The 23,972-nt window shown below is 34.4% G+C and overlaps 1 long non-coding RNA gene across 1 annotated transcript in view; it reads left to right on the top strand.

Moving 5' to 3' along the window:
• The window catches only part of LOC121469825 (uncharacterized), an 87,276-nt gene extending 63,684 nt beyond the window's left edge, over positions 1-23,592 (top strand). Inside the window, exons 2-6 of the long non-coding RNA XR_012055658.1 lie at positions 1,498-1,606; positions 7,880-7,951; positions 12,594-12,685; positions 13,291-13,378; positions 20,415-23,592. This is a non-coding gene — a long non-coding RNA (uncharacterized lncRNA). The remainder of the gene's footprint in view (positions 1-1,497; positions 1,607-7,879; positions 7,952-12,593; positions 12,686-13,290; positions 13,379-20,414) is intronic.
• Positions 23,593-23,972: the final 380 nt, after the last annotated feature.

The raw sequence follows: 23,972 nt of genomic DNA, 5'->3' as shown, positions 1-23,972 counted from the left end.
ATTTGTATGCTGTATATATTTGATAAGCAACTGGATATTGTAAACAATGAAGTAAAAGCCAGTCAAATCACGGACTAACAGCAGTGAAAAACTCCCAGCGTTTAAAAGTGCTTTTGTTTCCTAAAATTTTCTGGGCTGCTTTAATATATCAGAGCGCTGGAATATTACCTGCAACAGAGCCTCATTCAATAAATATGGGATCTTGTTCTAGAATCCAAATTTCTGATGCCCCTGAGAGTTGATAGTGTTGGCAGGTAACTGTATCACTGATTATTATAGCAAAAAATAGTCCTGCTCATGGCTGATACCAGGGACTAGGGATGTACATGACTCATTTGGAGACATAATCCAGCACTTAAACACCACACATTAATTCCTTGCTTAGCACTGCAGTTCTATCTGAGTGAATTTTGTTGCTTGTTCTGTAAATCATTAAGAAATCTTGTCTGTCTTCTATAGAAAAAGAACATGATACAGCAAGAAAACCAATGAAGCTGTGATTCTCATGTAGGAAAATCAAGGCTAGAATAGAAATTACTTGCTTAATTTGTTGGGGTATAATCTTCTCTCTCACCCTTAGCTCCTTGTAAACAGCTTATGCCTTTTGAGTGGCTTAGTAGCTTTCAAGGATGGTCATTATCCCTCACATTTATAGCATGTTATCTATCTCTGGGCCTGTGGCATTAGTACATTAGAGCATTACCTGAAAAATAGTAGCAAATTTGTAATGGGAATAATAATTTAATATCAGAAAATGTGGCAATAGGAAGATGGACATAATGATAGTAAATGGCAGATAGTCACAGAAATGAGACATTCTTCTTACTCTGAATTATTTGACTGGAAACATAACTGTAATTTCACGTCACCTAAGGTTTGCTTGGAGGAGTTAAAATCTTTAACAGAAGGCTGTAAATAATATTGTTGTACTAGACAGATGTTGCTTTAAGCTGTCCTCCTTACAAATATAAAGATGTCCTTTTGGTCAGGGATCAGAGACAATGCAGTATAATTGCTCATATAGCCAGAAGCCTGAGGTAGGGGAGGGTGAATGCTTGGAATGACTAACTGTTTAAGTCCAAGCCATACTGGAAACAAATTGCTGTTGAATAAAAAATTGTGTGATGGTCTACATTTTTTAAACAATATTTTAAAAATTAAGAAGACATATTTGTCTAATCATGCATTATCTGAAGACATAGTACATCTAGCTCTTTGCAAATGTGTAACATTGTTACAAAGTAGTATTATTATACTACTAATAATCATAGTATTATGATTATTATCTGGCAAGCCACTGAAGCCACATAATTGTGAAGCCTCTTAGATATAAGTGCATTGTGTACCCAAATTGTGCAAAACTAAACTTCTGTATATCGTGTTTTCAATTATGATTATCCAAAAATAGTGAACGGATAAGATTATCTTTGATTATGAGGACTAACTGTGGATAACAAGCTACTATAACTAATTATTGCAATCTTACACTATTTACAGATCTTGGAAGGAAAAGCTCCCAGCTCTTTCCAGCACAGAGCATCTTGGGGTCAACAGCTGAAAAAATCTCATTGCTTGCACCTGAAATTCATTACTTTTCCCTAATAAGGTATTTTTTTCTTTAGACTGTTTCCATTTTTAAGGATAGCAGTGAATTTTCTAAAGGCAAAAAAATACTCTAAATTTATTTGTAGAAATGCTATATTTTATCAGTATAAGGAACAGAAAGAACCTCAGACTCAGTGGATCCTGAGATTGCCTTAGGAAGAAGGACAAATAGACTTGGTGCAGACGTTTGAAAACATAAAAATGGGTTTTGTATCAGAAGAAAATTAGAAGCCATACTGACGTTTCAAAGTGTGCACTTGCTGACTGATGAATGTGTTGATATACTGAGGTAAAGTGTAGAACATCAAATGCACTTACAAAGTAAATTTTATTGTATTAAGATCTTCATGCTGAAATAAGGACTGTTATTTCAGTAAATTTCATTGAATTATAGCATCTATTCATCTATGCAAGCAAACTGCTAAAGAAGTATTTTTTATCTGGTTGTAGAGATTATTTATGGCTGAGATCTTTTACGTTGCATGATGCTAAAGAAATTGCTTAATGAGTGATATCACATATACAATGATATTTTCTCTCTTTGTTTGTCAGCCTCTTAATTTGTGATTGTTTTGTGTGTTGAGATGTTCTGCTTTTTGAGTCATCAGATGTTTACTATCTTGTCCAAAGAGGGGAAGTCTAAACTAGGGACATACAAATAACTTTTGTCTTTGTTTAGATATGGTATTCCCCAGTCTAGTGCTCCCCCAAAACACTCAAAGCTATGTGTCACTTGTTCACTTCTGCCTTCCCTTCCCCCTGTGGCAGGTTGGAGAGGAGAATTAGAGGCATAAAATTTCAGATCGAGAGTTTGAGATAAGAACAATCTACTGGAAACAGCAATGAATTAATATATGAACAGTAGCAGCAAGAACATTAATAATAGAGTGTACAAGGGAGGTGAACATTCCCCATGCAAATGGTCACCATGTAAAGGCCTGTCCTCAGGAATAATCAGTATTAATACATATAAATCTGTTTAATGAAACTTGTAGCAGAAAATAGCACTCAGTGGGGATTTTGTTAACTGACATTCTCTTGAAGTATGTGAAAATTTTTGTATGTCATGTAAATGGCACACGGTTAATATAATTCTAAGTGAGAAGAGACACTAGTAAAAATAAAAGCAAAATATTGAACAATCTACTTTGTTAACTACTTTATCTTGGCATGTAGTTTTTCTTATTATATTATAGATAAAATACATTCCTGAAGGACAGCCTCCTGTGGCAGTGACCCACAGTCCAGCAGTTTGCAGAGAACTGTTGCCTGTAGGATGGATTCATATTGGAGAAGTTCATGGAGAACTGAGTCCCATGGGAGGGGCCCATGGGAGGGTTGAGGTTGAAGGACTTTGAGCGTGTCCAGAGGAGGGCAACAAGGCTGGTGAGGAGCCTGTAACACAAGCCCTATGAGGAATATTTTGAGGGAGCTTTGGTTGTTTAGCCTGGAAAAGAGGAGGCTTAGTTGAGACCTTATTTGCTCTCTACAGCTTCCTGAAGGGAGGTTGTAGACAGGTAGGGGTCGGTCTCTTCCACTGAGCAGCGACTGACAGAACAAGAGGACACAGTCTCAAGCTATGTCAGGCAAGGTATAGGTTGGATATTAGGAAAAAAAATTTCACCAAAATAATAATAAAATACTGGAATTGTCTTCCCAGGGAGGTGGTAGAATCACCATCTCTGGATGTGTTTAAAAAAAGACTGGACTTGGCACTTGGTGCTATAGTCTAGTTGAGGTGTTAGGGCATAGGTTGGACTTGATGATCTTAGAGGTCTCTTCCAACATCATTATTCTGTGATTCTGTGACCCCAGAGTGCAGCAAAGGAAAGACTTCTCTTCCTGAGCAATGGCAGAAACAACATGTGATGAACTGACCATAACTCCCCATGCCCTAACTTCCTGCATCTCTGAGGGGGAGGAGGTAGAGGGGGGAAAGAGAAAGAGGTAGGGGGAAGATATTTTTAGGATTTATTTTAGTCCTCATTATCCTGCTCTAATTTTGTTAGTAATAAATTCAGTTTATATCTCCAGTTTGAATCTGTTTTGCCTGTGACAGTATTTTCTGAGTGATATTTCCTGGACCTTATCTCAACTCATGAATCTTTGTTATATTTTCTCTTCCCTGTCCAGCTGAGAAGTGGAGTAATAAAGTAGGTTTGGTGTGTGTCTGGCATCTAGCCAGGGTCAACCCATTCAAATGTCAATGACATTTTGGAAACTCAAAGTCAAAGCACTCTGTACTACCAAACCTGTGTGTGTGACTTATGGGAATGGATTTGATTGGTGTACAAGTTAACAGAATAAGTCACTTGATTACTGATGGTCATGAGTGAAGATATGGAAGACTGAAGATGTCAAGTAATGCATAATTTAAATTACTGATTCATGATCAAGGCACTATTTTCACTCCCTGCACTGAAGAATCCTTCCCCAAGCATTATTGATTCTTGGTTGAGGCTTTGACTTCTTTATACAGCTCTGCTGCTCTAATATTTAGAAAGAAAGGTGCTGCCATTGCATACCAAGGAAACATCTTGCATTGTGCCAAAGGGTGTCACATCTACAGGATCACCTTTGTTGCTATTACAGTGCCCACAGACAATTTTACTGTCTCAAATAACTCTATGGAAAGAGCCTGGGTCTGCACTTCAGCCTACACAGAGTGGTGTTATAAAACTAATTAATTATCCTGCTAAGATTAAAACAAATGAGGAAGAAGAGTGAAAACATGCACAGACACAGGCATAAATCAAACTTTGTCTTTTAGCATATTGATGCATATATTTTGTTGAGGGCTAAAGTCACAAATACTCTGTTGTAATTAATATTGTGCTCCAGTAAATTAGGAATAATTTCTGCAGTAAGCCCAGGGGGCCCATGGATGACCCTTCTGCAAAGATGAGTTGAATGTACAGAACTACTGATCACACTCCTGGGGAATTGGGGGACTGCTGGACAGCCATTGTACTGTTCACCTCTTGAGAACCTAAAGGTATATTTTTGCCTGTAGATCGCTATAAAATAATAGAGTTTTTTCTCTAGGGTAATGCCAGATTAATTCCAAGAGCACAAAACTAAAAAACTGAACAGTTATTTTCAAGAGCTAGAAAAGAAACAATGGTCTTCTGAAAAATCCAGGGATACAAAATTACAATTAGTAAAATAAGTGCAGGTATGACTTTTTTTTGTTGGCTGATAAGTATCTGCTTTCTTATTTGCTTCCTTCTGGCGCATTAGAGGTCTGTCTTGTTGCTGTGCTGGTTTAATTCCTTTATGGAAAAGTTTGAACGTCCTTTCTTTTGTTTTAATGTCCCCTTGCTGTGTGACGGACCAAAGAGAAGATACCTGGTGAGACTGAGGATATGAGAACTTGGGCCTTAGTAATGTGTTTTGTACGCTATGTAACTTTGGAAATGACAATTTATAAAATATCAGATTATCTTTTGCTGTATAATTTGTGGGATAGTCCAAGTAGAAAAATATACCAGAGACAATTTTTTGAATACAGGCAGTATTATTGACTACTGTTCAAAAAAAACCTGGTGGTATGTGATTTCCACTGTGGCATTTCCTGCCAGCTTGCCAGAAGTTACATCGGTTTACAAAATATGCATTTTTCTTCCTATAAAGCAGACTTCGTGGGAATGCATTTACTATTCTTTAAATCCTTTAATAGCAGATATAGCTTGTCAAGGATAAAAAAGTCTCATAAATATGTGATAGTTTATTTTATTCATTCACAATTGTATCTTACAAGATCAATTTGTATTCCAGGGGCTTTGAAGATATTTTGTCTGTTGACTGTTTATGCAATCAAAACAATTTAAATAAGTAGAGTAAATTTCTACTTATTTGTATTTTTGAAAGTATTTTTAAAAATCTAGTTATGACTAACAGGCTGAACATATTTTGTAAATATTTTATGATTTTTTTTTTTCTTAAATGATTGTGAAGTACATAATTAGGTGTAATGTATACCAACAGGCAAGCTATAACTGCTGAATGTTAAACAATTTCTCATTTTTAGTTACACTTTTGGCATTTAATTGACCTTATAAAAAAGAAAGAGTGCATGCAGAAATGTACCTAAAGTGTACTTGAAGTAATGATTTTTCCCAGCCTTGGTTGAATTTAGAGATATAAAGTCAACAAATTTTTGTTTCCTTTTATGATTTTGTTAATTAATGGTGGTACTGTTTGGGTGTTTTTCCCCCTTTTTTCCTCCCCGTTCTTCATTTGTTAATGACTTAAAATTATGAGAGGAAAATTATTTGTAAGAAAAGCCAGAGGTCATTCTTGGAAGCTAGATCCACTTCCTGGGTGTGTCTGGGCATTTCTTTGAGCTCTGGGCAGGCACATGGACTGTAAAATTCATGTTTATACACAAAAAATTAATATAATAATCATCTTGTCTGGAAATCAGGTACTATAGCTGGAGTTGGGGGAGAAAACATGCTGATATTGATAGCTGAGCTATCTAAATACATTTTGTAGCTCAGTAAAACTGAGACTGCATATCTATGTCTTTGTAGGGAGGCAGTATTGTGTATCACAATTTTGGAAGTTATCTTACCCACCTAAGACATCTGACTGCTTTATGTCTCTCTCTAAATGCTTTATGGTTCTATACTCTTAATTTCATGCAAATTTTTCATCCTTCTAAGGAAAAAAAATGTAGCATCTCTGACCATTGCTCCTAATCCTTACATACTGTTTGGAAATTGTGACTTTCCAGCAAAATCTGGTGATTTTGCACAGTGTCACAATTACAGAGGAATACATATTCTAGTCATAGATTTCAAGAAATGCCTTTTGATTCTTAGCCTAGAACTCTTGAATTTTGTCTCTTCCTACAGTGTGTCTTCCACCTATCGTCAGTATTATCATTCTGGAGACATTTTTAATTATCTGTAAATTTAATCTATAAAACTAGTTCAGACTACTCTTCACTGGTTAGTGAGATTTCTGTTTCCACTACTCCCTTTCTTTGTCTACCTACTTTGCAAACCTTATTTGAAATACAAACTATTGAAGTTAGGAAACAATCAGGTTGTATTACATTTGGTAATAAAATGGGCAGAGAAACAGAAATGAAAAACTTTTATGTTGTTGAAGAGAACAGAGAAGATAGGAATGATCTTATTAAATTGTTATCAATATTAGTTCCATTATTGCAATTGACAGCTAGTTCTCTGGTGCTACTTTCGCATTTTTCCTGTTTGGTATCTGGAACTGGGAAGTATTTCAGTAAAATATTTCAAAATTTTTCATGGAGAACATAGAATTTTTAGTAGTATATTTAAACATATCAGACCATTCACATGCATATGTATGTCATCTAAATGTGCATATTTTTTGCCATATTTTTAAAATTTTATGCTATATTTACCTAAGAACATGAGTAGATATATATATATATAGTCTTCAGTTTTAGTTTTTGTTAGTTATCTTCTACAGCCACTTTTCATTTGAAGGTTTTATGTTAACAAATTTTTTAAATACTCTTTTAAATATTTTTAATACAGTGTCTCAGATTGCAAGCAATTAGGTGAAATGTCTACCATGTTTAACAGTGATTTCCAGTAAAATTGAAGGAACATGATGTTAATGCTCTCTAGTTACAACTTATGTAGAAATGGTGAAAGAGCTGGTTTACTGTTGATCATAGCAGGATTTATATAATTTTTTTTTTCTAGTGCACACCACAGAAAAACTTCTTGGAGAAGCCTGTTTCTCTGTCTGTGTGCATGAAAGGACTAGTTTTATTCCCCTGTCCTTTTTCTATGCAAAATGTAAACCCTTTGACAAAAGTTATTGATCCGGGCATTTTCCATAGGGGTCTATAGTTTTTGTCTCTCATTTGGACCAAGAGTTTGAGTTTCATGGTCTGAAAGTATACTGAGCATCAGTAGCACATAATAGTGTCTCATCCTGGTGTGGTCAAGAATATCTTGGAGTCACAGGGTGTTTATTTCTGGCACAAGGTTTTGCAGTCTTTTCTTCTGAAGAGCTTCTATTTTAAAAAAATGTCATTTTGCTTTGAAAATGTCCTCATCAGGTCTAATATTGCATCATTTAGATATTATTAAAAATTCTTTGACTGAAAACCAAAAAACATTTCTTACAAATTGCTATAATTGTGAAACAAGTGTACTTGGCAGTAATATCTGGACTAAAGATTTAAACTTTTTATCAGTATATAATGGTTAATTAATTCTAAAAACATCATCCTTTTTATTTACTTCGATGTGTGTTTCATTCCTGCTCACAGAAATTGATATTCCAGAGGAAATTGGCCACTGGAAGCATGAAACTGTCTAAAGAAAAAGCTACATCAGCTGAGGTAAGATAATCAGCTAAGATACATCATTTTTTAAAATAGATTTTTGCACCAATTATAGAAAGGGCAACCTCTGGCTGGACTCTTAAACAGCTCATAACCTCTCTCTCTCCTCTGAAAATGAGAAAGAGAGGAAGATGCTCATTCAGCAGGCTAGAAATATTTTTCAAAAATATTAAAATAGATGTGGCTAACCTTCTCACATATACCCATTATCAAAGGTCTAATATTTTGACACTAGTAGTATTTAAATGCTGTCCTGGTTTGTGTGAAGTTTAAGATGGTTTTCCACATGGTTTGTTTTAAAATGTGTTTTACGTGGGAGGCTTACTTGCATTTTTCACTCCTATAAACTATGCTCTAAAACTATAAAACATACTGCTGCATGAAAAAATCAGTTATTATTCTGTGTAGGCATTTTCTGAAGATATTGTTTTTATGTCATGATGTAAATTTAAGAATTATACTGACCTGTTTAAAATCTGTTTATGTGACTGCAATCATTATTGATACTTTTATCAAAATATTACTCTTTTTGAGACCAAAACCATCCCTTTCACTATCACATGGCAAGGTCCAGGGATGCTCCAATAAAGCATCCACTTTTCTACATAGTTTCTGTGAAAGGAAAAATTCTGCCTGAATGTAAAACTTCAGAATTCAGATTCTGTAAGATACTCAAGAAGTAATTTTAAGTGTTGTGTCTAAGACTGTTCATAATATTTAAAAAATCATCAAAACAGAAAGTAATTTGTCTTGCTCTACACATAAAATGGATATTCTGCAAATGGCTGGGATAGGAACCTCTGTCTAAAAGAAAGCAGAGTAAGATTTTTCTGAACTTTCGTATCATATCTTTGTTTAAAGCATAGCTGTGCCTACGAAACTATATTCACAACAAAGAGAATGAACACAGCTATAAATGTATTTTTAATGTCAGTCTACATTTTTAAAGAATTATATCTAGGTTATTTAAAAATTCATATTAGCAATTAATTTATTCTAAATAACAATTTAACTGCGGACGGGAAGTAGTGAAAAATTCCTTGTTTTGCTTGGCTTCCATGTGTGGATTTTGATTTACCAATTAAATTGTCTTTCTCTCAACCTAAGAGATTTTCCACATCTGTCCCCCATCCTACCAGTGGAGTGAATGTCATGACTGGTTGCCAGCAGGGGTTAAGCCATGACACCATCAGTGACATGTACAGAAAAAACTACCCTGAAAGGTTTAGAACAAATGGTAACAGGAGAATGAACTATACTTAAAACTAACCCTAGTATGATTATTTATATCTTCAGTTGGTTTGCACAAGTTTGCTGTTTTCTACATTAAAAACAAGACAAACGCCAAGATGGAAAACAAGCCAAATCCAGGACATTTTAAAATATGTCTTCTTTCAATTTCCCTGAAAGAGGGGCAGCCCCTTCTTTTTTGTCTTAAACCTTCATTTAGGAAGAATTTGTAATAACTTTTGCGTATTTAAAATCAAGTTTATTTCAGAGGTCAAGAGAGAAGCAGTCTTTGTGCACTCCCGACCTGTTATTCTGATGTTCTCTGTATGAAGCTATGCTTTCATGCTCCTGTGGACTAGACTTTAAAAACATCTTTTTTTAAAAGACTTAAAGTCCTATGTCTGTATTAATCTTATCAGTGAACTATTTCAATAACAACATTCTGAGTATCTCTCCTAATAAATAGTACAGGGAGAAAGTTCTGTTAAAAATCCACCTTTGGGCTCTAAGTGAATAGCGAGAAGCAATCAAAGCACAAGAGGATGGGCTTAGTCATCATTGCCCCATTTGTCAGTGCCTGCTTCCTGCAGTCTTTATCTACCATAACTGAACTTTAGACCCTAGGAACTACTTGGATTAACTTTTGGTCCTAAAGACTGTAGGTTAACCACCCCCTTCCCCTGCAGCAGCCAGAGATGTCCAACAAAAGCATCTGCAGTGAGGGCTGGCAAAGAGAAGATGTATACCCAGGGTTTTCGGCAACTACATCAGCTCAGATGGAGGGTTAGCAGGCTCCAGTTTGAGTTATTGGTTCCTATTTACACCTTAAAACTGCCTTTTCTAAGCAAAGCACATAGATCTAGTACACGACAGCATGCCCTAATACACTAGCAGAGGTAAATGAACTCTCCACACATAGCCTATGAAATGCAGATGAAAAATCAAAACCCCACAATTGCTATAAAGATTTGTAGGGATGGTATGTTTATTATAGTGCTGGGCACACATGGGGATTGTTCCCCTTCAAAGGACATGCGCACCCCTGAGAACTCCCCATCCCTTTTTATCCCTCTTATGTATGCATAGTGTTTCACAATAGGTTCATGCATATTCATTCTGCTGATTTCGGGTTACACTTACAGCTAGTTACACTTGTACTTAGTTTTTGTCAGAAAGTACAGAAAGAACTCCTGGGTCACCCTGCCCTGTCTGTTTCAAGGTTCGAGGAGCCTCTCTTCAGCTTAGAAATTCGCATTCTTTCTCCTCCGCTGGGGCAGTTTTACTAGTGCTGCAGAGCTACCAGACTAAACAGCATATTTTACTTATGCTAGCAAGCTCAAAGTGGCACATTTCACCTAAATCCAAATGGATTTCTACCCTGTTAAATTTTCACTCTGTTTCACCTATACCGCCACCACCAAATTTGGCTGTTTTTTTGTCTTAGTATGAAATTCAGGTTACCAGAGTCCTTCCCTCCTAAAAATGGTAAAATGTAATGGGTCAACCAGCCTGCAAATTTCACCACAGATTATACAGTTTCTCCAGTTTTCTTCATTTCTTTGCATCCCATCTGTCCAGTTTGTTGAAATTAGAACAAAATAAGGAAAAATAATCTTCTAGATATTTATCTTTATCTCTTTTTTTTTTGTTTTTTTTTTTTGTTTTTTTTTTTTTTTTTGGTTAAACAATATTAGGGAGATATACAGGGGAATGTGCAGGCAGCTGTGTGAAAAATTTATGTGATTAATTTATGGTTTGTTTTTTTTCTTTGTTTAAATTTTTTTGTTCCCCAGCTGCACATCTATTTCACTTTGAGTGCCTGTGCTTTCAGACTTTCAATAAATTCAACAGTTTTCTTTATGCATATAAATATACCTCAGAATGGCAGAGCAATTAATTTATATAGTGGGTAAGTGATTTGACAGAAAGTTACCTAATGGTAAGGAGAACATAAACCATTGGATAAAAGCTAAACAGCAAAGTTAAAGCATTTGGTTGTTAAACATAATTGTCCTGAAATCTCAGAATATTGCTCTGCTTATAGAACAGGGCTGTTATAACATCCCTTGCTCTCTTAAATCCAAGCTGCTTTAATTTTTAAATATGACATCCTGTATCATAACTGTCTGCAGTCTCACTCTACATATGATAAAAAAATTGTATCTTTTTTCATGATGAATCTTTCTCTGAGTCACATCTTTATTTTGTTATTTGGGCTTTGATGTTCCTATGTGAGCAAAACTCAAAAGAGGAACAAAAAATTCTCAAAAGAGTTTTGCTCAGGAAATTGTGCCTTTGCTTATAAAGCAATTTAATATAAAAGTAATCTAAAATTTCTTCTATTCACTAATTACATGTAGCTACTTTGTGGCTAGTCATTACAAGATTAAATTGCTAGGCAAAAATCCTATCAGTTTGAGTGATGACAATGTACTTGAGGTTGTCACTGTATATATCTATTTATCTCTCATGAATACCAGGATGGACTTTAAATTCAGGTTCTAATAAAGGAGTAGCCACAAAATAAGTGAGGGAGGACAACAAAATGGAGAAGGAAAAAAACCCCAACTTTCATTAACACTGTTCAGGAATGTCAGAGGTGTTTTTCATTTGAAATGGCAGGTTGGCAATCTGTAGTTCATTGACAAGCAGATTTTCTAGTGTTTTAAAAATAGGCAGGTTTTGATATTGTTGATTCTGTCTAAAACTCATTTTGGTTTGTTTGTAGCACTGAATAAATTCATTATTTACTGCTAAAAACCATGTATTTTTATCCAAGAATACTACATCAGAGAAAGGGAGTGTTACCCTAACCATCTGTTTTTTTAAATACTGGAAAGTAAGAGATACAAAAAATGCCCTACGGGCAAAATCCAGGAGTTTTTTAATGGCTCAGGGGATACTAGGTGTAACCTGAATTGTAGGGCATAGCAAGAGAGGAGAATTAAAGACTAAAGGTTAGCAATGCTGTTTTGTGGCACTTCCTGTTGACAGATGCTTTAGGGCAGAAGAAGAAGGTCACTGATCTAAAGGTCAGCCTGAAATAGGAATGTCTGTATTTTTCTATCACTTGCTTGTGCAAAATTTGGCATTTTCCTTCTCCTGCAAACCTAACCTCCTAGCACAAGTCAATACTCAACATTGATACAGTTAGGAATATATATTTAAAAAATATCAATTTAAATATAAATCCAAATAGCTGTTGATTCAAATATTGCTTTACATAGGATACGTAATAAAACTATCAGAAATATGTATGTGTAATATTTAAAGTACAAACATGTTATTTTATTTACCTGAATTAATTAGAAGACAATGGAATTTGCCACATAACTTCCTTTAAAAAAGGATATATATTAGTTTATTGTTGTTACATTATTATTTATGCAACAACATATTGGCTTTATAGTTCTTGGTACAGTGACGACATGAAGACTTTTACCTCTGCCTCCTGCAGTGATCTTAGATTAGAAGCAAGAGGAGAATAAAGCATACATGAAGGTAACTTGTGGGACAGAATTCAATAGAGGGATACTATTTGCTGTAAAAGCTGTTAGAAGGATGGATGCAATTTGTAATCTTTTATTTCGTAACCTGAGGACTGAAAAGAGTGATTTCATCCAAAAAAAGAAGTAAAAAGAAGAAAAAATGAAATGATTTTGAGGTATTGTATGTAGAAATTTGCCTCAAAATAATTGACACAAAATCATTTTAAAATAATATTTTTAAAAGCTGAGAAAAAGATAAAGACTGAAGCACCATAGTCTTTCTGGCTCAAATTCAAAATATTTCTTTCAGTTTCTGTTTTTGATTTTGTCCAAATGATGCTGATAACATGGTCAGCTTTCTCTTCAGCCTGTGGGCAGCTGTGATCATGCTCCTTCCTTCTTTCAGGATTTGCAGTAAGTACACATCTGTTCCTTAGTTGCATCTTTCCTGGGGCAGCTCTTGAATTATATGGAAGCTGCAGAATTTCTAAGCTCCAGAGCAACATGGAATGTCTGTTTTGTATTTTCCTGTGCTACCCACACTAGTATTGGATCTGTGTTCTTGAATGTGCAGACTTATGACTTGTTTCTACATTGAATTTACATATTTTGTTTTAGGAATGCAACTTCCTGGAAGGTCTTAAAAAAAAAAAAAAAGAAAATTGAGAAACAAAGCTTTCCAAAAGGAGATATGGAAATAGTCACGGTAATTAATATTTTTGTTGTTAATTTTTGTGAGTTAAACTGGCTCATCATTGATGAAGGAAAGTAAGTAACATATGATCCATTAGTAAGAATACTTAAAGCTTGTAGAATCACACCTGTTTACGTACCCCATTCATTTTTACAATCTTAAATTCATGGTACTCTGATATCTTTGAATATCATTCTCCCAGCTGAGAATATGGATATCAAAGATTATGGATGTATCAATCACAGCACCCCACCATTTTTATCTCGGTTTCTCTCTTCACTCTTCATTACTGGCTGGCAGTATTTCCTACTTAGATTTTTAGTCATACTTTATACCTCAGACTTGGTAGGAGAGAAACTTGCTAGGTCAAATGAGCTTTCTTCATATATGTTTAGGCAAAACAGTGGTTTTGTCCTTCTACCTAGTAAAAAGAAATAGTTAAATTTTTGTGATGGTGGTATGAGCAACAGTTATATATCTTAAAACCTGATACTCTCATATTGTTTCACTCTCACTGAGATTAGCTATTTTTCTTGTGTCACCTGGGTGTTTCTTCTAGACAGAAGCTTTAAAACTCTCCATATTAAAGTGCAAGAAAAAATATTGTTAATCAAAATGCTTTCTCATATTCAGTACCTTCTAAACTCAAGGAATGCTTTAATTTACCCCAAAATCTGTAACCTGAATAACAGTGAAGAAGAAAGAAGTCATGCTGTACACTCCTATTGTTTCCTTAGCAGGTGTGTTTTCTGCCTCATTAATGTGAGTGCATTTGTTGTCTGCTGCTATTTCTAATTATATGTGATGATTCACAACATCCTTTGAGTGCAACTGAAGCTGATTAAGAATATATTTGGAAGCTGAATCTGGGAACACACCCCTATTTAAAATTCTTTTAAAATTAGTCAATAGATTAAATCACTATTCTGAGCTGAGCTGTGTGACAGACATTCACGCAGAGGTAAGAGAAAGACATGCCTGTGGAGTCTGTGGGTTACACAAACCTTTCTTCCACAGGCTATCATGGTAGAAATTAATTGCATACATAAATATATTGTGAATGACTGTTGTTCAGCTCTCAACATACAGCAGTATATTATTCCATGAGTAAGAACAGCAACTCAGGTACAAAAGGGGTTTTTAAAAAAATGCTTCATCAAAAAATTGGACTGGATTTCAATGTCCAGTGTATCAGCAAAAAGAAGATCTTTTATGCTTACTTTTCTCTGAGAAAGACATCCCAGTGTTGTAGGAAAAAAGGGGCATGTATAGGTAACCCTGCCTGCTGGGACAAGGAATCTATTTTGCATTCTCTTGTATCTGTGGCAGCCTCTTTTTACCCACTTGCCCTCTGGCTGTGCAGTTGCTGTGCTTTGTGGTGCACCATGGCCCTGCTCGAGAGGGTTCAGTAGCAGCCTAAGCTCAACTGATGTGCTGGTTTCACCTTTTTTCCTGGTCTGGCAAATGAGTAAGTCCAGTATAGTTGTCCTGCCAACACTGCACATAGCATATGACTTTAAATTAAGGTTGATGTGAGGATTGATGGAAATTTCCTTCATTTTTTTTTCTTGTTACACATTACAGTATTTTTACTAGGACAAAAAACCCCTTTTCATTGTAAATAGAACCTGATGATCCCAATGGAGCGAGTTGGTTTTGGTAGTTAAAGCAGCAGCAGCTTTCTTTCTATATGTTGTGCAAATATCATAGATATTGAATCTACAGATGGCTTCTTGGGCCTCTGGCTGTTACCAAATTGAGGTTCCACTGGAGCTTTAATTTTCCTGCAGCAGAGGTAGATATTGTGTCCTGTAAATGTGGTGAGCTGGCAGCAGAAACAGGTGGCCTTGTTACCTGTTAGTCAGGATCTGGGATGCCAAAAGGCCTGTGTTTCCTCATTGTGCCTTGCATCCCAGCTTCTTGGCAAAAGGCAACTTTAACAATCTCAGCTGTTGAGATTGTTGCTTTTCCCCCCCCAATTGAATAAGAAGTCTGAAATTTTGCATGGAGAAATATTATGAACTGTGGAAGGTAAGGAGATTAAATTAGGTTTTGGGACTTCAGAAAGAAATTATTTTATTTTTTAAAAAAAGTGAAAAAATATTGTCTTTCTAGAAACAGAGCATTTTACCATTTGGAGACAAATAGCAGACCTATACCTCTAGAAGAGGAAGTACAACTCTGAAAAGGTAGTTGATTAATTTCAGACTTCTGAGCCACTTCAACCATTCTATCACATTTTTGTTACTAAATAAACTACTTTTTAAAGCATATTGCTGTCAAACTCAGTATATCCAGTTAACTTGTGCAATCATGAACAATTATACCAAAAGTGTAAATCTTTATGTCACTAATGGAAGTCTTGTTCTGAGAAATCATTATTAATGCTTTGTTTAACTCATAAAGAAAAGACCAATAAAATAGGCCAATAAAATAGGACTAAAAGTATAAAAGGCTTTCTGGCATCATTTGAACATTGCATTCACCACAAAGAGAAATTTCTGAAAGGCTTATCTAACATGATGATATTAAGTAATCTAGATTGTTGTTGTTATCTGCTTTATATTTCTTCCGTGAGCCAGACCCTATAGAAGCAGTGAAGAATGTCAACAAGTCATGGATCTCAGCCCAACTGTATAATTAAAATTCTAGTGAAAAGAAGAGCATCCATCTTGATTGTGTGAACAAGAATAGCTTACTGGAATCAGTGAAATTGCAATGTAGAATTCGTAAGTTTATGGTAAAAGGATGACACTTCTACACATAGCTATACAATAGAGGAAAATTCAATATAATTAAAAAAATATTACCTGACTGTGTAAGTAATGCTGTTAACTCCAAGTAAAAATCTACTCACCACTAGCAGAAATAACTCCCTCTTCCTAAAACCTGGGTATCTCCACACCAAACAAAAGCCCCAAAACAAATTAACCAAACAACAACAATAGCAAAATCTAAACAAAGAAGATACTGTCCTAGTCTTATTTAACAATATAATTACAGAAGCATATATTTTAAGAATTTTTCATGACATAACACAAAAATACAGAGAAAAACGTTGGTAAGGGTGATGCAGATTTACCAATAGACTGGAAATATAATATGGATTGGATAAGAATCATGAAGGGAATAGTGACATTTTAAAGCTAAATTTGAGTGGCAATCTGTAAAGAATAAAGAGAACACTCATTAGTATTACTGGTGTTTTTAAGAGCATATTTGTTTGAGTAGTCTGGCTTTCTGTGTGTGTTGTCTGTAAAAGATTCAAGGAATAATATATAATGAGGCAGGTGCTGCAAGTACAATCAAGAAATAATATTAGGTTGAAAGAACACAAATGTGTTTGTAACTCAAGAAAATAGGCCTTGTTTCTCCAAAATATTTTGGGCTTTATCAGTTCTGTTATAGAACATTAATACTGCTCTAGTGTATTTGTTGCTCTTTAAATCCAAGTTATGATTATGAAAGTGAAAATACAGTTAGCTGTTCTTCTGCAAACCCTTTCCGAAGTCCAAGCTACATTGAAATTATGTTGTTGTAGTGAATATTTACAGCAATAAGAGAATAGATGTGTTTCTTCTCAAGGATTTGCAAATGTTAGCATTTTCCTTCAATTATTGTAGGAATAACTGTACATTGAATTAAACCAACTCTATAGAAATATCAACAATTAATTGTGTGATGGCTAAGCTACATCCTTATTGTCTTTGTAAGGAATGCTCTCAGAATTATGGTTTACTGAAAAGTAGCAACATAAAGGGAAAAAGGTCAAAGTTGATCTTAAGCACAGCAGTAAAACAGAAAAAAAAATCTCACTTTGACCACACTGAAAGCAGCTGCTCTATTGTCATTATTATGATTATTAGTGATATATACTTTGCAGTCATAATGTTTCTGCAGCCTATAAACAACTTATTCCTTCTCATTAACATGTTTCCTTGCTACTGTAAGAAATACTGCAAAATTTTCATCTGAAGTCAGGGACATTATGTAAACCTATCTGAATGTGTTCTCATAAAGCTAGAATGCAGAATCCTGCAAATAACAGCATAAATATTGCTTGTCATGTCTCAGACATTCTTATTTAACTATACATGTGCCAGGATATATATTTCTTTTTGACTTGAAGAATTCTGTCTCTCACATTTGTGTGTTGATTTGTGTGCCAGTGTTTTGGTTTCTTTTTTTCTTTTTCTTTTTTTTAGTCTTTTTTTCCCTGTAAGATTTCATTTCAATTAATATTCTGGAAAGAAGGTATTCAATTAAGAAAATAAAAAAGGGAGTCTAAAAATAATTTATAAACTGACTAATTCTTCTAGCTTAAATCTGCTGTGGTTAAAGATATAAACCCCTGCATCTTCTGTGTGTGTGTATGTATTCCTTCCTTATATGTTATAGAAGTGAATAACAGTAAAATACTTTTACAATGGTTTTACTGTAGCAACATGAGAGAGTATACTGATAATGCTATTATTTTTTTAAAGACCTTGAACAATCTAATTACACTGGTATCAGTTCTATGCTAATTTATTACCACTACAAGCGTGAAATTGTTCTACTAGTTATCTTAAGATTTTTTTTGTAACTTTGGGAGCAGTCATATTGATGGTCACATCAGATGTGATCAATTTAATAGAAAACACAGTGTTGTTATAGACTCATTTTAATAAAATGCTAGTAGATTGGCCTAGATATTTATTGAATGTTATACACACTGCAAGGTCAGAAATATCTCTTATTGATTGCTGTTTTCAATCTGTTTTCAATACCTCCAGAAATTATGCCATGCAGTTGGTGTTATTTCTGTATCTTCATCTGCTGATCATTTCCATTAAAACTGCATTTTGTATTGGCATTTCTTCTCAGCATATTACAAGTTAACATAGATTTTTTTTCTGATATAGACTCACCAAATGGATAGAAAATATTATTGTTACTTAGCTTCAAAGAGTGCTTCTGTGGTAACTTCCTCAATGATGCTTCCTGCTTTTTCTGAGATGCATTTTAATTTGTTGTTCTGCCAGATTAAATAACAATAAGAATGCTTTGAGTAAGAAGAAATTTTTTTCAGAGTATTTTCTTTCCTTTTCAGGTATCTCATTATGCTGAAACTCCTATATGAGGAAAGAAAGATAATATTAAAAAAAAAACAACAAATAGTGGTAATGCATACATGAATAGTGAAAAAAAGAAAGCATTTTTTAATAATTTATGCACCAAACTTTTATGATATTACTCAACAGTATTGAAGATGCCTATTTTGCTTTAAATAAGAATTCTGAATGGGACAGAATTCCAAATTTTGGGAGTATAATTTTTTTTATTACTGCTCTGCCTTTAATATGTGAAGGTATCCCACAAAGGAAGAATGGTTCTTTCTTTTTTCATTGGCTAATTGGAAACAAGCCTGAGAGGCAAACATTTCAAGCCTACTGTACATAGATGGGCTTTGTATGGTACTGTGAGACTCCAATACAAATTAAAGTCATCTTGACAAAGGTGTACTACCAATCTTGTATCCAAACTATTTTTTCTGCTTTGTGACTATGTTTCCATCACAAATGCTGCTGCTACACTTAGCTTTGCCTTTTTTAATCCAATAAATTTCAAGTATTTGTGGAAGTAGAAAGTGCTCCACTCAAGTACTGAAATACAAAAAAGTAACTGTTATACCCTTGACCTGAATTCTTTGTTCAATTCTAGTGATCTAGATGAAGTCTAGACAGCAGCTGCTGGAGTAATCAGAAAAGTAGGGAGTTCATTCTACCAGAGTGCTGAAAAACTCTTGTCTTTTTCCATCTAGCTCATAGATCATATAATTGCTTGCTAGAAATTTGTCAAAAGGAAAAACAATACTGGTCAAATGCCACAGAGAAATTATCCCAGTCAGAGCAAATGCACACGAATCAAAAGATCAAGGACAATGGAAACAAATATAGCGAACATTAGAAGAATAGGGTTCTGTTAGCCATAAGAAGAATTATATTTTGAAATAGGTTTTCTTTTAAGTCTATTTTGGCTCTGTCGTCTAACCAGTTTGATAGGAGAGCACTTCTGAAGTGGACTGAGCTGTACGATACACATTGCCTCAGTAAACAAGGAGTTAGACATGATGACAATGACAGTTGTTTTCATTGGTTTATTTGTAAAATACTATCTTAAGCACCTCATATCATGTCTGGGTATTATTTACATGTGGCTGCTCTGATTCTCTTTCAGCTCAAATATATAGCATTCCTTATATACAGAAAAATTCTAGATGTAGTCAATGTGGTTGCATTATATTGCTTTGGGGTTTACCTTGCTCCAAAAGCTTGTAATTCAGCCTGGAATGTTCAGAATGGTTGTAGGATTTGGGTGTCTAAATCACACTGATGTCAGACATAAATAATCATCAGGAGTTAGATATATTGGTTTGAGGCCTGCACTCCTTAGCTGTGAATAGATTTGTGACTTAACAGTGCAGTTTGGGATTTTGAAAAATGGCTGTCTGATCTCAGTTCTGTATTTCAGTTATATTTCTATGTAAAATTAGAATTGCTTGTTAATTAACTTAAATAAATAATGTACGACTACACTGATCTTACTGCTTTTCCTGTAAACTAAGGGGTTCATGAATTCGTCACATTTTGGCAAGAGGGAACCAGTTTTCACTTGAAGTTGTTCCAACTAATTGGCATGAAAGGGTCTAGATCCAATGCATTAGCTCTTTGCAATTGTCATTACCTTTCATGCTGCTTTTTTTTTTCATGACCCCAGAATCTTGTTTCATTTTAAGAGGGTCTGAATTTAATACGGTATTTCTGGTATAAAGCATATAAAACATAAAAGTATATATTTACCAGAATTAGGTTCTTAAAAAAGTAATCTCTTTGACTTGAATAAGACTATTTAATTGAATGACTGCTATTTATAATCAGTAGCATGGAACACTATAATTCCATTGTCTAGGGAAATATGCTGTTATCATGGAAAGATGCTATGGTTGTATAAACAAAATGACTAACAACTCCTTGTTTTATATTTACTCCTTTTCACATTTACGCAGAGAAAAAGTAAGCCAAAGAAGAATCTGACAACTAGAATAAGAGATGTCTGCTGACATAAGAGATCAAATTTTTTTCAAGGAGGTATGTCTTCTAGCTTCAATTAACTTTAATTTCAGTATCAGTTCTCTAAAGTGCTTTATTTTCTAATGTCAAAAGGGGTTAATGAACAGTATTTCACTAAAGTTAATTGCTCTTTCATACAGTTTCTTGAACACTTTGATATAAAAGAATTCAGGAAGAGTCCCTGCACTTAGCAGATAAAAGGGCAGAGATCCTGGTCATTATTTTAATTCTTGTAAATTAATTTGTCTTGAAGAAGTTCTGTCTGTGCAGCATTTAGGCTGAAGATAATTGTAAGAGTTTCTAATTGGTCTTCCTGTGAAGACTAAATATGACTTTTCTCTCTCTGTTTCCTAAAGAGAAGACTGTGTTTGCCCACTTGGCATTCTCTGTGCCCACGTGTAAGAAGTTTTTCTACAGCTTTTTCACTTGGTGAATGTTCTACCTGCTCCACCTGTGCTCAGAGTTCGGGTGGATCATGCTGGCTTGGCAGAGAGCAGCTCCAGCTACCCTCTCCTCTGTGCTTCTTACCAAGGCCAGTGTGGACTCCTTGGCAAATCCTGTCTCTTCTCTGCAAACCTTTGTGTCTCCCACCATTAAATTAGCATAATTTTTCATATTTAGTTCTGCTTCATGGATAAACATATCACATAGTTTTGGAATTGGTGTTAATCCATACTTAGTGTGGTTAGCAGTGTAGGAGTGCACATATAGCCATGACTGATGAATATTTCTGATTAAGACTGTTTATAATCTGTTAACATGTGCTTTTAATGTATTCTACACAGCTACTTTGGATTCAGTGGTGCATGATAATTATCACAGTTTTGAACCAATATGCTTTCTCCTCAGGAAACAGCATTGAAAGTAAAGGTCTATAAAACCTCATCTTCATTGTTTTTGCCTGTGTAAATAAAATATAATTGTGGATGAACTCTCTTTTTAAAGCACTGAAAATCCTGTTATGCCCACATGGTATAAGCCAAAATATGCTAACATTATTGAAATTGAGGCAGTGATAAAGAATCTGAAAGTGGCAAAGATGAAAAGCCCATCAAGCTGCATAACTTTTCTCTCATTCCCTGGAAACATCTGTATATATTTCTGCCTGTGTGACTATATTTCTTTATGTGTGTCTATGTATATACATAAATAATTGTATGGATATTTGTATGTGTGCAAGTATACTAATACTTGTTTTTCTTTTTTTCCCCTTTTACTTACCCAGGATACTTTTATCCATCTTTTCTCCTCAGTTTCCTGTTTGATTATGCCACAAATCTTCCAAAGATCTAATTCTTACTCTTTAATAACTGCTTGCAGAACAGCAAGCTTCACTGAGAATGTAAATGTGCCTTCAAATAATCCAGAAGAAAGAAGAAATCAGAATAACTTTAGAATAGCTCTACATATGTGTAGAAGTGGTTGCAAAAACGTTTCTCAGGTAAGCAACAATTCTTTTGCTGTTGTTAATTCTAGGTAGTCTCTGTGCATAAATTTGAGATACATCAACTAAACCCACATTCACATACTGTCCACTTCAGTTAGAACTCTGGGTTTAAGTTGCCTTAGAGAGAACAAATGGCCCCTAATCCAGATGACAATCCAGGAGAAAAAAAGCTACAAAATGTAAAAACTTCTGAGCATTTAAGTCATAAATTGCTTGCACTAGCTCACTGCGTTGGGAATAATTTCTTCTTACAATCAATCTTTTTTTGCTAGGTGAAATAATCTAGGAAAGAGAAATGGCATTAGAATTTATTTTACTTCTAAAATATAATAGATTACTAACAAGATCAAGTTTGGTAAAAAGATTACGTTATTCATGTGACAACAGGAAATGTGCATTGGAGTTAAAAGCTGAATTGCTAGGTACTAGAAATATAACCTTCACATTTATCCTCAAAGTGAAGAATTAACTATAGGTTTTTTGCAGCTTTGGTAATTTTTCCATTAATGTTGTGTAAATAAGATTCAACTCTAGAAATTCTTGTTTGCTTTAGCAATGTATGATTTTGCAATTAATATTATAAACTTGAAAGACTTGTAACGTATCCTAATTGAAGGAATTACCATCTAGACATTATTGCCTCCTATGCTATAGTTTAAAACCTGATTAAAAAAATCCAAAACCTCTCTGTTAGAAATATTTTAGTACTGCATTTGCACTTAAAAATTTTTAAAAACCAAAATATTTTTATAAATCCTCAAAATATTACATTTCTATTTCTAATTATTACAGCAATTTCTTATAGAAACAAAAAGTGAATCCTGACTTTTCATTTATCATAATGAAAGTTTATTATGAAAATGTTATATGTAAACATGGAAAAGTCTGAAGAGGACTTGTACAGAACTGAGGCTTTTTCCCCTATTTTAATTGAGGTTACATAGAGCAAAGATTTTTTATTATAAACTGCTTAATATTGGAGATCATAAAGTCACTTGGGTCAAAGCACTATAGTTGAAAGAGTATAGTCTGAGAAACCTAATACAAAGAGTCACACATCTAAGGCAGAAGGAAAATAACTAGTAATGTCATAAGCGCTCAAAAAAAGAGACATTGGCATACAACCAGTAAAAGAACATAGGAGAGCCATGGCTTATTATTAATGAATGCTGCAGGCAATACTAATTTTGCAACATACTTAGGCAGTTGCACAGGAAAAAAGAAACCTTCCATAATTGTTTATCTCCAGAAAGAATCTGATTTCTCACTAGAATATTAGAATAATGCATTAAGTGCCATGAGATATTAGTAAAACTACAGTCTTACTATGGGAGAAGCGGTAAACGTGTTTGTGTGCTAAAGTTAAAGCACAGTTATACTTTCTGCATAGACTGGAAATAATTCCTTGTGGTTCAAGACAGTAAGGCAAATATTTTTAAAGACATTCTCTTGAGAAGTTATGTGCTTATTCAGTATTGTTAAATCTTGTGCTTCTTTTGCTGCACTCAGTACTGACCACTGTTGAAGACAGAACACCAAATTAGAAAGTCTGTGTGGCTAATTTGCTCTTAATGTGCCCATTACACAGCTATTTTCTGCAAACACATTAATGTTGCTACACAGAAGCCAGTCTTGATTATAATCTAGAACACAGAAGAAGGGGAAAGGAAAGAAAAAAAGAGAAAGATTTCCTTCATAGGACTGTAGAAACTGTATATAGCTATTTATTAGTTTTATAGGTTGCTCATTCAAAGAGGAGTGTAGAAGAAATTGCTTTCGAATTGTACGTGGTTTACTTTTACTGATTCTGGTAAGGTCCATTAAATACTAGGAAAAAATCAACCTGATTCATTAGATTAAATTTCTGTAAATGTAATTAAATCCTGTCCTAGATTTGTTCATGTATCAGTAAACTAATTCCATTTAGTCAAACATTTGCTTTGAGTCTAAACGGAATTAATTTCCCTAGCTGTGAACTATAGGAAAGCAACATATAGTCAATTGTTCAAGCATTGAGATTATTGACTTAGAAGGCAGAGTTACAGCA

Source organism: Taeniopygia guttata, chromosome 4 (assembly GCF_048771995.1).
Source record: "Taeniopygia guttata chromosome 4, bTaeGut7.mat, whole genome shotgun sequence".
NCBI lineage: Eukaryota > Metazoa > Chordata > Aves > Passeriformes > Estrildidae > Taeniopygia > Taeniopygia guttata.
The sequence above is the reverse complement of the archived record's forward strand: the minus strand, read 5'-3'. Positions and strand labels throughout refer to the sequence as shown.